Source organism: Lycium barbarum, chromosome 5 (genome assembly GCF_019175385.1).
Source record: "Lycium barbarum isolate Lr01 chromosome 5, ASM1917538v2, whole genome shotgun sequence".
In the NCBI taxonomy this organism is placed as follows: domain Eukaryota; kingdom Viridiplantae; phylum Streptophyta; class Magnoliopsida; order Solanales; family Solanaceae; genus Lycium; species Lycium barbarum.
The window spans coordinates 79,924,492-79,932,554 of record NC_083341.1 but is presented as its reverse complement, the minus strand read 5'-3'; the positions used below and the strand labels follow the sequence as shown (position 1 = coordinate 79,932,554).

The 8,063-nt window shown below is 43.5% G+C and overlaps 1 pseudogene; it reads right to left on the bottom strand.

Annotated features, from left to right (window-relative positions):
* Positions 1-5,544: 5,544 nt before the first annotated feature.
* Positions 5,545-6,396, bottom strand: LOC132642534 (thaumatin-like protein 1; annotated as a pseudogene).
* Positions 6,397-8,063: the final 1,667 nt, after the last annotated feature.

The following is an 8,063-nucleotide window of genomic DNA, read 5'->3' as shown; positions in this document are numbered from 1 at the left end:
CTCTAGAGGTTTTTTTTTTTTGAAAAAAAAAAAAAAAGTCTGCACAAGTTTAGTGACTGCCAGCAATCCCAGTCTGTTGGGGTTCGTCCTCGGTTAGACCTCAAGTTTTAATCACTTTGGTCTGATCTTCTCCCCCTAGCACTCGAGCGTGAGGTTTCGAGGATATGAATGTCGAGATATAGAAGTGGATTACGGAGCTGTGTGGCTTCCGAGTCCGTTTTGCCCCGAACGTTTTCAGATATCAAGCAGAGGATTCCCTGCTAACATCAATCAGAAATAAGCGGAGGTTTTTATTTCATTTTTGAGATTATGAGGGACGACTCATCCTCTTGGTACATAATCCCCTCTCCGGGTTTTCAGAAAAAAGAAGATCGGGCAAGTGCAGTGACTGCCAACAGTCCTAGCCTCTTCCGGTTCATCCTCGGGGAGACCTCAATTTTTAATCACTTGGGTCCTTTCTACTCCTCCTAGCACTCCGGTGTGAGGCTTCGAGAGTACGAATGTCGGGATATGGCCCGGTAAGCTTTTGAGTTCAAGAGATGTCTTGTTGACAACAATTTTGAGGAAAAGGTGAGTGAAAGAGATTAATTCCGTGATTATTCTTATTGATTGAGTTGGTAAATATACCATAGTTACAATGTCCTATTAGGATACAAACTATACTAACCTAAAATAGAAGATTTACAAAATATTCTTTTACTACATATTTACACTATTTATCACACCCCCGCAGTCGAAACGGGAGGTTTACGAACGCTGAGACTGTCCCGAAAATCTTCAAATAAGACCTGTGGCAGTCCTTTAGTGAAAATATCGGCGAGCTGATATCGGGACGGAACATGAAGGACACGGACGTGGCCGCGCGCCACCTTTTCACGAACAAAATGTATATCCATCTCAATGTGCTTGGTGCGCTGATGTTGGACTGGATTTCCTGACAGGTAAATGGCACTGACATTATCACAATAAACTAAAGTAGCCTTAGGGATCGGACAATGTAGTTCCAAGAGGAGGTTACGTATCCAGCATGATTCAGAGACAACATTAGCAACCCCCCCTATATTCTGCTTCCGCACTAGAGCGGGAAAGAGTAGGTTGGCGCTTAGATGACCAGGATATCAAATTATCTCCCAAAAACACGCAATAACCGAACGTCGAGCGTCTGGTGTCTGGACATCCCCCCCAATCAGCATCAGTGTATGAAACCAAATCCGTAACTGAAGATGAGTAGAGATGCAAACCATGATCAAGAGTACCCTGAATATACCGAATAATCCGCTTAAGAACAAGCATATGCATATCTCGTGGAGCATGCATATGAATACAAATCTGCTGTACGGCATAAGAAATATCCGGTCTGGTGAAGGTAAGATACTGAAGAGCACCTGCAAGGCTCCGGAAATGAGTGGGATCGTCACACAGATCGCCAGAAGAGGCACTGACCTTCGGTTTAGTGTCAACCGGAGTGGAAGAAGGCTTACACGAGGACATTCCTGCACGTTCAATAATGTCCGTAGCATAACTTCGTTGTGATAGAAACATACCACCCTTGTGACGGGTCACCGCAATGCCAAGAAAATAGTTCAAAGGACCTAAGTCCTTTATAGCAAATTCTGAGCCAAGAAGACCCATAATAGAACAGCGGAGAGCATCTGAAGAAGCAGTAAGAATAATATCATCCACATATAGTAAAATGTAAACCAAGTGGTGCCCTTTGCGATAGATGAACAAGGAGTGGTCAGACCTGCTATTAGCAAAACCAATGGAAGAAACAAAGTCATCAAATCTTTTATACCAAGCTCTCGGTGCCTGTTTAAGCCCATATAAGGACTTGCGCAACAAACACACATAATCGGGACGAGATGGGTCTCTAAAACCCATAGGCTGATGCATATAAACCGTATCCTTGAGCTCGCCATGAAGAAATGCATTTTTGACATCCAACTGATGAATGGGCCAATGTTTAGATAGAGCTAGACTTAAGACAGTGCGGATCGTTGCTGGCTTCACGACCGGACTGAAAGTCTCACCACAATCAATGCCAACCTGCTGTGTTTTGCCATCACCTACAAGACGGGCTTTATGCCTCTCAAAATCACCATTAGACTTTTCTTTATGAGTAAAAATCCACATAGACCGAATAACATTCACATTAGGTGGACGGGGTACCAAATCCCACGTCTTATTTTTAATAAGAGCATCATATTCATCATCAATGGCCAATTTCCAATTCGCGTCACGTAGCGCATCCAACGGTTTACGAGGTATGGGGAACTTGGTAACCGCCGCATGTAGATTAAATGGGTGCTTGGGTTTGAAAATCCCGCGCTAACTACGAGTGACCATGCGTGTGTGGGTATTGGGCTGGACAGGTGGAGAAATGGTCGAGTTTTGCGGGGTGGTGGGAAGCTGGTGGGGGAGAGGGGCGGACTGGTCCTGCGTAGAGGACGATGGAGGCTGCTGCCCAGGTGGGGAGGGGTCGGCGTGGTCCTGAGTCACGGGCAGCGACAGAGGGGGACAGGGCAGCGGTGGAGGGCTGGCGGCTATATGATGGATCAAGTAAGGAGAGAGGCCATCATCAAGGAAGTCATAAGAGGTGGGAGCCGGAGTATGGATTTTGGAAAACGGAAATTGAGTCTCATCAAATAAAACGTGACGACAAATAATGATGTTATTTGAGGATAAATCAAAACATTTGTAGCCACGATGGTTTGGTGGATATCCCAAAAAGACACATGGAGTTGACCGAGGGTGCAACTTGTGAATAGTAGTAGACGGAAAAAAAGGATAACATAAACACCCAAAGACTCGGAGATGAGAATAAGATGGTTTCCGTTGGTAAAGGACCTCTAAAGGTGATTTGTGACCCAATAGCTTACTTGGTAAAATATTAATGAGATACGTCGCCATTTGCAATGCATGATGCCAAAAAGACGGAGGAATGGAGGCATGAGCAAGAAGAGTCCGGATGACATTATTTAGTGAACGAATTTTTCTTTCTGCTTTCCCATTTTGAGAGGATGTATGAGGACACGAAAGACAGAAAGACATCCCATTGGATGCACAAAATTTTCCGAATTGACTATTAGTATATTCCCTCCCATTATCACATTGGACATTCTTGATAGGACGTTCAAATTGAGTAAGAATATGGGTCTTAAAATTCATAAATTTTGAGTAAACATCAGATTTTCTAGCCAAAGGGAAAGTCCACAAATAGTTGGTAAAATCATCCAAAAACAGAACATAACAACGATGGCCCATAGAACTCAAAATTGGAGAAGTCCACAAATCACTATGAATAATGTCAAATGGAAACAAAGTTTCGGAAATAGAACTAGCAAATGGCAACTTAACATGTTTACCAAGAACGCAAGAATGACAAATACTAGATGAACTAGAACTATTACATTCAATGCTTTTATTACGCCTAAGAAAATCCAAAATAGAAGCTCCCGGGTGGCCCAAACGATCATGCCAACGGGTAGAAGACAAGGCAGCAAAAGTCGACGGTGAATTGGTGGAAAATTTGAAGGTGGACAATGGATAGAGAGCACCCCTACTATTACATCTCATGAGAGCCATCCCCGTCCGGAAATCCTTCACAGAAAACCCATAAGGATCAAATTCAACACTCACATAGTTATCAGTAGTAAATTTACGAACCGATATCAAATTCTTTATGAGTTTTGGCGCATGAAGGACATTGTTTAACAATAAAGGAGGGTTCGGGGGAGGCAATTTAGCATGACCACAACCTCGAATTGGAATTGAATTACCATTACCAACAACAATGCCAGTATTACGATTGCTCAAATTAAAATAAGACGAGAGAGTATCTTTTGTGGATGTCATATGGGACGTGGCGCCGGTATCCATATACCAATTCGAATCGGGTTGGTTCAACGTCATCGTGTGCATAGCCGATTCAATATCCGTCGGAGTCCATAACGTCAAGGGGCCCGCGGCTGCATATGCCTGCTGCTGTGGTCGCGAGCCCAAAATGCCAGGCTGGGCCAGCGACCTCGGGCCAGACGAAGAAGATGGCGGCTGCCACTGCTGCTGTGGCCGAGCCCACTGCGTGGTAGGATACGGGAAAGGGGGAGCCCACTGAGGCATCCAACCCCACTGCCACGGTGAGGAGGGTTGTTGCCACTGCTGCTGGTCACCTGAGGGGCGTCCTCCACGGCGTCGGCTGCCACTGCCGCCGCCCGAACCACGGCCACCGCCGTTATTATTCCCGCCGCTAGAGCCGCGGTTTTTGTTGTTATTTTTGCCCCGATGATGGTGAGAACGACCAGAATTTTCCAGATGAGAAGAGTCATCAAAATCACGTTTGGAATTAGCCACCATAGCCGCGGGCGAGTCATCGTGCATTTCAGCCAACTCCTTTTCCTCAAGGCACAAACTTGACCGAGCTTCGGAGAATGGTGGAAGAGGCTTACTTTGGCGGATGTAGGTACCCAAATTCTTGTATGCCTCTGGGAGTCCAGCCACCAGTTGGAGAACGAGGCGGTTGTCGGTCACCGGAGCCCCCACACTCTTAAGTTGATCGGCCAAGGTCTTGAGACGTTAGCAATACGCCGAAGCGTTTGGAAAATCCCGCATCTTGACATGAGAGAAATCATGTTCCAAAGCAACGGCACGGGAGTTTTTGTTGTCTTGAAAAAAATTACGGAGGCGATCCTAGGCCTCCTTTGCCGATAGGTCTTCTTCGATGATTGTATGCAATAAGTCCGTGGAGATGGTTGCATATACCCATTGAAGTACTGTGGCATCCAAAGTGGACCACAACTACTTTTCGTCATCGGTGGTAGGAGCCTTCTCCTTTCCGGTTGGCAGAATGTGGGAAAGGACACGGTGAGACCGGACATGAAGTTTGAATAATTCGGCCCAGGCCGAATAATGATCTGTTTCCATCTCAAGAATGATTGGGATGTGATTCTTGATGTTGGAGACAGCCAAAGCAGGATGAAAGTTGGTGTCTGCCATTGATGGAAGGCAAGAAAAATGGACGGAAATCGAAGAAGAAGAAGAAGACGTCGGAAAAGTGGGTAGAGGACGTCGGAGAATTAGGGCAGCGGAAGAGAAGGAAAAGAAACCCTAGTATCTGATACCATGAAAGAGATTAATTCTGTGATTATTCTCATTGATTGAGTTGGTAAATATACCATAGTTACAATGTCCTATTAGGACACAAACTATACTAACCTAAAATAGAAGATTTACAAAATATTCTTTCACTACATATTTACACTATTTATCAGTGAGGATTCTTATTCCATTATTGAAGTTTGTATGGACAAATCGTCTTGTTGATACAAAAGACTTTCGGAACTTTTGCAGGAAGAGAGAACGGGACGCAAACGTCGATTGTCGGCAGTCCCTGTCAGGAAGAGGAAGCAAGTTAATACAAGATAAATGATGTAGACATGCGACCATACCTGTTGCTCTTCCTTCTTGTGCGTCTCAACCCTTCAAGCTTCGTCATGAGCTTTCACAAACGTATCCAACATCAAGAATCCCATTAATAGGATCCAAGAACTGCTGATTCGGTTGAAGTTGTTGTTGCTGCTCTAAATATACCACGAAGCTACTGACCTATAAGGTTTCCATTTCTCACATAACTGATCCATCTGTGACTGCCTAGGAAGATCCTCAGGTCCATATAACATATGCACACCTTTCCTGGAAAACTTTTCTTAAACAACATCGTATACGACGACGGTTTACATGTATTCGGGTTATTATGTATGTCGGCACAACAATACTCATCTTGTCGGAAAGCTTCACATGCGCTCTTACATGCGACATTTTCACCACCCACGCTCGTCACTCTCAGCTCTGACGGACACGCGCCATCCACCATGCATCCAGTGCTTGTACGGTTGTTACCGGACCCACCTTGTGGTGCCACAAGAATTGGCAAGTTGTATCCATCGACTAGGCTAACATCAAAGAAATCTATCCCACCGGAGCCGCCAAGGGTAAATTCCGCTAGCGTTACCGCCGGCGCACTCCAGCTTGCCGGAGCCGCAATCTCTTGCAGTGTAGGTGAATTTTTCGGTAGAATCTTCAGTACAATGTGTACGGCCTCCAAAATCTGCCACCCCAATTAGAAGGTACATTAATTGTTTTTGATTCGCCTTTTTGTAAAACAAATCCAGTGGTGGAAAGTGGAGCAATTCCAGAGTTGGATAATATTCCTGGCCATATTGTTTGTTGACATTTGTTTACCATTGTAACTGTTGCAGATGATTGTATATCTTTCCAAAATATATAAAATGGAGAAGAAGAAGAAGGTGGGAATATTAATTAATGTAAAAAGGGAATCATAGATTCAAAATCCAAGTTGTAGGGATGCAGCTCTGTGACCCGCTCGTCGGGCCTGATAGGTGATGGTATCACACCCTTCTCAAAGGAACCGTACGTGACACGAGTGTCATACGGATCCGTCCCGGAAGCAGGACCTTCCCTTTCCTTTGACCAACGGGCCCTCAAACATGTAAAAAGGGAATCGGAGACTCAAAATCCAAGCTGCCTTCTTCTTCCTTTTCTTCGCGGATTGGCTGAAAATCAAAATGGGTGTCCATCGTTTCATGCTTTTGTTCATGGTTGGCTCAAAGTGGAAATCATGATCCATATTTTTGGGGTTTTGTTGGTGGGTGTGTTGAAAAAGGTACTGGGTTTGCGTTTCTAGAAGATTTTCTTGATGGGTTTGTTGGGAATCGTACTGGGTTTGTTGCTTTTGAACATTTTCTTGATTGAAGATATACTGGGTGGTGTTTAGTTCTATGGTAGTTTGTTCAGGAGCTGGTTCAAAAATGTAATGTGTTGGTGGTTCAAATGGGGTTTCTTCTTGTTGATGATGGGGTTAGTCAAAGTTGTAATCTTTAAGGGGTTCTTGAGATGTGTAATTAGAGAAATTTATGGATTTGATGCGTTGAATAAGGGAAGGAGATCTTAGCAAGTTTAGTAGGCTGTTGTTGTTTAGGATGATTTTGTTTTTGGTTAGCTAAGGAAGAAGTAAAAGCAATGGTAGCTATCATGATATTAAGAAGAACAAAAAGAACAGTGGGAGTGAAAGTGGAGTTTTTATTACTGTCAGAGCAATTTTGTGATTTTGTAGAGTTGAAGTGAGAGAGAGAGTGAGTGAGTGAGTGAAATTTTAAGAGTTTTTGCTACGGATGAGGACAACCACAGCTGTTTATCCCCACAGACGGCGCCAAATTATTTTTTGGTGAAAAAGGATAATCAGTTAGAGATTTATATTTTAAGGGTTTTAAAGACAAGTAGGTCATATCCAATCTCGGAAACTCTTTTATGAGTCCGGTTTGGAGTAACGGTGAGTACGTTTGAAGCACAATGTAAGATAAAAAATCAAAAAAATGATTCAAGAATGTAAAAATGAGAAAGTAGTAGTCTCAAGTATATTGCTCATTCAGAGAGGGAAAATAATGTTTACAAGAGCATGAGGAAGAAAAAGATGATCTTACTTCTACCCTAAGTTTCCCTTATATAGATCAAGATGATGCCTTCCTTCTACCCTAAGCTTCCTTTGACTAAGTCAAGGTTAGACTTTTCAACCCCCAAAGTTCGGGTGAAGTGACCTCTCTGTCACACTCATGTGGTCTACGGCGTGGCGCTCTGATCGAGGTTGACAAATGTGACTCGAGCTGGCAGGAGTGGAAGCCAGCTATACGAACCCTCCAGTCTCTTCGAGCATCCGGCCACGCGAGCTAACTCCAGGTGCACTTTTCACTCAATACACCCTTAAAGGACTATCCCAGATTAAGTAAGATGTGGACGTGATTTCAAAAACTAGTTCCTATTTTTCTTTCTAAACCTAATCACATCTTTTAAAAGTTTTTCAAGTTTGACAAACTGATTGCAAACAAAAATGACCTTCTTTCAAAGCAACTTTATTTTTAATTTGGAGATTTTTTGTCACTAACTTGAAAATGTCAAAAAAAAATATTTTTTACTCATCAAAGGCATTTTAAACAATAACAACAACAACAACATACTCAATATAATCCCACCAGGTGAGGTCTGGAGAAGGT